This window comes from Pan troglodytes, chromosome 9 (assembly GCF_028858775.2).
Source record: "Pan troglodytes isolate AG18354 chromosome 9, NHGRI_mPanTro3-v2.0_pri, whole genome shotgun sequence".
Taxonomy (NCBI): domain Eukaryota; kingdom Metazoa; phylum Chordata; class Mammalia; order Primates; family Hominidae; genus Pan; species Pan troglodytes.
This window is the reverse complement of record NC_072407.2, coordinates 132,864,717-132,871,577: the sequence shown is the minus strand read 5'-3', so window position 1 is coordinate 132,871,577 and position 6,861 is coordinate 132,864,717.

Here is a 6,861-nt window from a genome sequence, read left to right as displayed (position 1 = left end):
TTTACTTCATTCACGTCTTCTCTAAAAGCCTTGTCAAACATCTTATCCATTTAAGGGATGCATTTTTTTATTCTTGATTTACTAATTATTTCCCTGATTTACTAATGAGCTTGGAAATAATTCTATATGCTTATTCACTCTTCATATTTTTATTCTGTGGAATCCTATTCATTTATTTCATCAGTTTTCAAAATGGGTCATTTGAGTTTTTTTCTTATTGGCTAATTGTTATGTTTATAGATATAAATGTGTTTTCAATTATATGTGTTGCAAATAACTTCTGCTAGCATGTAGCCTGTCTTTCTTTTTTCTTCATGGTGACTTATGATGCATAGAAATTATAAGTTCTACTGAGAAAAAACTGTTAATCCTTCTATCTTGGTTAGTGATTTTTGCCTTTTTTAAGAGATAATTCTCTACCCTGAGGTTTGAAATATATTCTCTCACATTTCCTTCTAACAGTTTGAAAGTTTTGCTTTCACATTTACGTTCTTAATCCATTTAGAATTGATTTTTTTGCTCTTTGTACAGCAGGGATATAATGTCACTTTTTTAACGGAAAATCAGTTGTCCCAGAACTATTATTGAATCGCCTCTCCTTTTCTCCAGTAGCCCTGAAAGCCTTTCAGGTCATATGTATTCATCAGTGTGTTTTGGGCTCTCTGTCTTGTTTCATTGGGCAATTTGTCTATCCCAGCACCAGTACCACATAGTTTTATTCATTACAACTTTAGTGTAAAACTTGATATCTAGTAGAGCAACTCCTTCCACCTTGTTCTTCTCCTTTAGTATTTTGGCTATTCTTGACCCTTTTAGTTTCCATATAAATTACAAAATCAATGGGTCATTTTCTACTCAAAATGCTGTTGAAATTGTATTAGAATTGCATTATAAATCTATCTGGGGAAAACTGCTATCTTTATAGTATTGAGCATTTCTTTCCATGAACATTGAACATTAATATCTTTCAATCAAGTTTTATAATCTTCTCCACAAAGTTCTTATGTATATTTGGTTAGATCTATACCTAAGTTATATATATTTGGTTAGATCTATACCTGTATTTTGCAATTTCATTGATAATATATAGAAATACAAATGATTTCTATTATTCTTCTGTAGCTAGTCATTTAGATAAATCCTATCATTATTTCTAATAATTTCTCAGTAAATTATAGACAAGTAATTGTATCTGAAAGAGATAAGAATGTTGTCTTTATTTGCCGTCTATATGTGTGGCAAAGACTGCTAACAATATGCAATATGTATTTTTCCAACTTTTTAATAATAGAACACTATCCATTTCAGCTGGAGTCATTGCTAACTTGCAGCAAGGTGTGACCAAATAGGTTAGTTGAGGACAGTAGGTTGTGAGTAGACATGATAGGTGAAACTTTCTCATGAGAACCTTAAAAATATGGTGAAATCTAATCTACTGAGACTAGGATTGGGGTCCGACAGTATTGGAAAAGCCAACAAATTCTGTATCCCCAAACAACAGGCAATGAGACTGATACTCAGAGGCATTTTCAAGACTACCCCATTAACTGTTCTCCCCAACCAGAATGGAAGATAATTTAATGGCAAAGATCAGATCAAGAATGATGCCTTCACACCCCACAATATTTATGCAAATAGCCTCAATATAGCTATCATTAGCTGAGCGAGAGTTATGAGCTGAGCACAAAAGGTGTTAACTAAAAGAGATCTGACAGATGTAAAAACCAAAATATTAAGAGATCATTGGATGTTTATCTTACATGGAACTAATTACAAACACAGAGATCAAGTGCTAGTTAGTTTGTGAAGCATTACATTAACACAAAATTCAAATTTCTGACACTTAGAAGCATGAGATTATTCAATGCCTGAAGCCACACTTGGGCCCCCCAAAACTGCACTAGCAGGAATTAGACTGTGAAGAGTGTGCAGCCCTGTGAGGCATATTTTCCCATTGACACATATACAGAGAATTGTGGAAAGAGGAAGAAAACTCAGAAGGACAAAAGTAACAATGGACAATGGATTTACTTCCAGAAAACAGGATTAAGGGTGGCCAGGTGTGCTAAGCAGAGAACCTGCTTTGCTGCCAGGGTATGGAGCCTTCGCAATTCATGCGCCCCAAGATTTGATGACTTTTCATGTTTCTCATTCTTTGCTTTCCAAGTGGTAGTTTTCTTTGTAATTATCTTTTTCATTGGTAAAGATATAGATAAAACTGTTATAGCAAAAATATCCCAAAATGGAAGTTTATATTGTTCTGCGTTAATTTTCCAAAGAAAGCAGATTCTAAGAGGCAACCCATGGCCTTATTGTGACAGGTCAGAGCTGTTATCCTTAATACATCACTGTTGCTTCTCTTTTTGTATCTGAGTTGTTGTCAATTCCAGCTTGCAAGTATCCTGTCCCTGAGGTGGTAACAGAAACTGTGCACACATTGCTTTTGCATATGTCGCATTGACCTAAATTTGTCACATGTCCACATCCAGCTGCAGGAAAGTTTAGATAATGTGTTCTGTAGCTGAGTGCCCATGTGCTTGCCTAAAACTCTATTATTAAATGGAAGAGAGAACGAATTTCCAAAGACAATAGGCAGTCACATTAATCCACTATTTCATGATGAGTGTGAAGTATTGGGATGAATGTACTTTGCCATTTTTTATTAGTAAGCTATAAGAAGCTATAATAAGATATGATGGAAAGAAATAAGCATCATCCAAGTGACCTATATTTTGAACCAGATGCATTAGCTGAATGAGACTTTGAGTTATTAAAGAAGAGTTTTACTCTATGTGTGGGAAGAAGAAGACACTTAGATGCTGTAAGAGTGAAACTGGCAGTTTTCTCACTCAGGTCTATAAGGGAAAGTGGACAAGGATATTAATCCCAATATTATTTTGTGATAGAATATTGAAGAAAAGTTGAGTGTTCGCTTCTAGGAGGATAACTGCTTAGATATGGTAGATGCATACAATGGTTTACTGCATCAGAGAGCAGTGATAGACTACATGTATACATGGTAATATGAATGAACCTAAAAGACAGCGCTAAGTAATAAATCATTTTTAAAGAGTGATTACATATTAATGGCATTTTTATACATTTAAAATATACCCCGAAATCTGCAATACATATTTGTAAGACTCAATAAAAATATACATATAAACCCACTAAAATGATTACCTATGGTAAAGGAAAGAAATGAGAGTAGGGGTCAAAAGTAAAAACGGAAAATTAAAATGAGAGGATTTTTACATATGCCAAAGTTGACTAGCATGAACTGCAAAGAATGATTAACTCAGTCCTGTACATCTGAGGCCTAACATACAGAAAGGGTGATTTATGCAAGAGTAGGAAGCAAACAGGACCCCCATGACTGATAAAGGTGGAACAAGATCACCCTATTCTCACTCCTATAACAACCAGAAAATAATATACAAAACAATGCTTCCTGAGCCAATGGACATTAAACAACAAAAAAAAATCATCCCTGCAGTACAAAAACAAACCAGGTGAATTCTAAAATTACCCTGCTAATGGCCTGAAGAGAGATTCTAGGTCACACTACAAACAGAAATAGGTAGTTTCCCTGAGTGAAGAAGATGGGCTAAAGTCTGAAGGCCAAGATGGCTGCAGTTCACAGAGCACTGCAGAAGAGAAAGATTAACAGAAAGGACTCTGAATATTTACACATCTTCAACTGAGTACCAATTGGTGAATGCAAGAAAGAAACTACCATGCCCAGAGAGAAAAACACACTTGAAAGGATTATAGCTATAGGGAAAGCAGCCTATTGCATGGGAAGAGTCAAATCGTCTTGAAGTGAATTCACCGTGATGAGCAAAGTTAGGCTGCTGCATTCCAAGGAATCCCCTAGGATAGAAAATCCCTCATGAAGAAACACTGCCTGAAGCATAGGTAACCCTTCATAAAGATATTTATCTAACCCCTCCAGTGGTCACAACTTTTGCAAGAAAGTCTGAGGCATGACCAGCTGCAACTTGTTTTACCCTAGAAGCTTGCTATAAAAAAAAAGATACTTTCTTCAGAGTGTGTGTGGGGACTCACCAACTCTCGGCTGTCTGAGAGGTAGTTTTTTTTGTAAGTCCCTATTGAACGTTTCTTTTTGAGAAGCTGGATTTGTCGGCCTCTTCCTTTGACCTCTCAGCTCCCTCAATTGTTGGGGATAGGTTTGCATCCACCTGCCCACCACAGAACAAAGTAAATGGTGCTGAGCCCTGACAGAAGGATGGGTATAGACAGAGTATCAGTGAGCTGTGTGGCAATGTCAAGGGCTCATATATGCGTCTTTTGGAGTGCGTGAAGAAGAGAATTTAGGGGACAGAAAAAGAGTTGAATAATAATGGTCCAAAATTGCAAATCTGATAAAAACTCTAAAATCTCAGATCCAAGAAGCTTAATAAACCCTAAGCACAAGAAACAAGAAGAAAACTACATAAAGCCACATTATAATCAAATTACTAAAAACCAAATTTAAGAAAAAATCTTAAAGCATATTTTATACAGAGTAATGAAGCTAAGGATGATAGCAGATTTCTAGTCAGAAACAATGAAAGCCAGAAAAATGTGAAGCAATATCTTTAAAGTACTAAGAGAGAAAACTTTGAATCTAGAATTCTACAGACAGAAAATATATATTTCACAGGTAAAGACTTTCAGGCATACAAAAGGTAAAAGTTTTTATTTCCAACAGAGCTGAGCTATAAAAAACATTCAGGAAGTCCTTTAGGCAGAAAGAAAATTATATCAGAAAGAAATGTGGATCCACACAAAGAAATTAAGAGCCTCTAGACATGGTAACCACATGGATAAATATAAAATCTATTTTTATTATTTGAATCTCTTTAAAGCAGAAAATAATAATAAATATATTCTAGGGCTCAGAAGATATGCTGACATTAAATGTAGAACGACAATATAACAACAGCCAAAAATAGAGAAATCGATAGATACTGTTATAAATCTCTTAAACTCTATGTAAAGTGATAGGACATTACATGATAGGAGAAGTTATTAAGTTAAACATATATACTATAAACTCTAAAACTACACTAATAAATTATAGCAAATGAAGCAACAAAGGAGACAATCTGGTATAATTAAAATGCTCACAATCCAAGAAAATGAAACAGAAAACAAAGCATAGATAGAAAAAATGAAAAATAAATAGCAAGATGGCAGATTTCAAATCATCATATATGATTATAATAAATGTTAGTGGTTTAAACATCCTAATTAAAAGGCAGAGGTTGACATATTTGATTTAAAAAAGCAAGAACTAACTATAAACTACCTATAAAAACCCACTTTAGATATATTAACACAAATATGTTAAGAGTAAATACATGAAACACTGCATAACATTCTAACACTAATCAAGAAAAAAGCTGGAACACAATTTGAAAGGAGCACCATTAGGCAATTTTGGAGCAGGGCACCAAAGAGAATAACGGCACAAAATTGAAAATGAGGGACTTCTTCTCAACTCATTCTATAAGGATAGCATTACTCTGATTTCCAAACAAAAGACATTACAAGAAAAAAAAATAACACACACACACACACACACACACACACACATATACAATTGGTCTTCAACTTACAATGATTCAACCTACCATTTTTTTACTTTAAAATGGTGCCAATTTATGATGGGGTTATGTCCAGATAAACCAACCATAACCTGAAAACATCACACTGAAAATATATTTTTGGGGCCGGGTGCAGTGGCTCACGCCTGTAATCCCAGCACTTTGGGAGGCCGAGGTGGGTGGATCACAAGGTCAGGAGATCGAGACCATCCTGGCTAACACAGTGAAACCCCATCTCTACTAAAAATACAAAAAATCAGCCAGATGTGGTGGTGGGCCCGTGTACTCCCAGCTACTGGGGAGGCTGAGGCAGGAGAATAGTGTGAACCTGGGAGGCAGAGCTTGCAGTGAGACGAGATCACGCCACTGCACTCCAGCCTGGGTGACAGAGAGAGACTCTGTCTCAAAAAGAAAAAATACATTTTTGACTTCATATTTTCAATTTATGATGGTTTCATTGGAACATAACCCCGTATCTTAAGTCAAGGAACGTGTGTGTGTGTGTGTGTGTATATACAAGATGAGGTATATACACACACACACATAATGAGGATATAGCCATCCCTCATAAACACAAATGAAAGAAAATTATTTAAATTTTAGCCAATTAAATCTAGTAATATATTAAAAAAGGATAATACATTGTGACTGAAGGAGCCTTATCCCAAGAATCCAAGGTGGGGTTTGCACTGCAACATTAATCAATGTAATTCACCATATCAACAGACCATATGATTATCTCAATAGATGTAGAAAAAGTATTTAATGATGCTATGCTTAGTTTTATGCATCAATTTGGCTAGGTTATAGCACTCAGTTATTTAATCAAACACTAATCTAGGTGTCGCTGTGAAGGTATTTTGTAGATGCAGTTAGCATCTACAATCAACTGACTTTAAATAAAGGAGACTACCCTTGAAAATGCAGTTGCATCTCATCCACAGTCTTGAAAGACCTTAAGAACTTTGAAAGGTTTTCTGGAGAAGAAGAAATTCTGCCTCAAGATTGCAGCATCAACTCCTACCTAAGGCCTGCCCTACAGATTTCAAACTTGCCAGCCCCAAAACTCTGTGACATATTTCCTTCAATAAATCTCTAGACAGGTAGACAGATAATTTATATGTAAAAATATTTATCGACTTCTTTAGTCTCAACTACTCAAGAGGCTGAGATGGCAGGGAGGATCCCTTGAGGCCAGCAGGTGGAGGTTGCAGTGAGCTGTGATACCACCACTGCACTCCATCCTGGG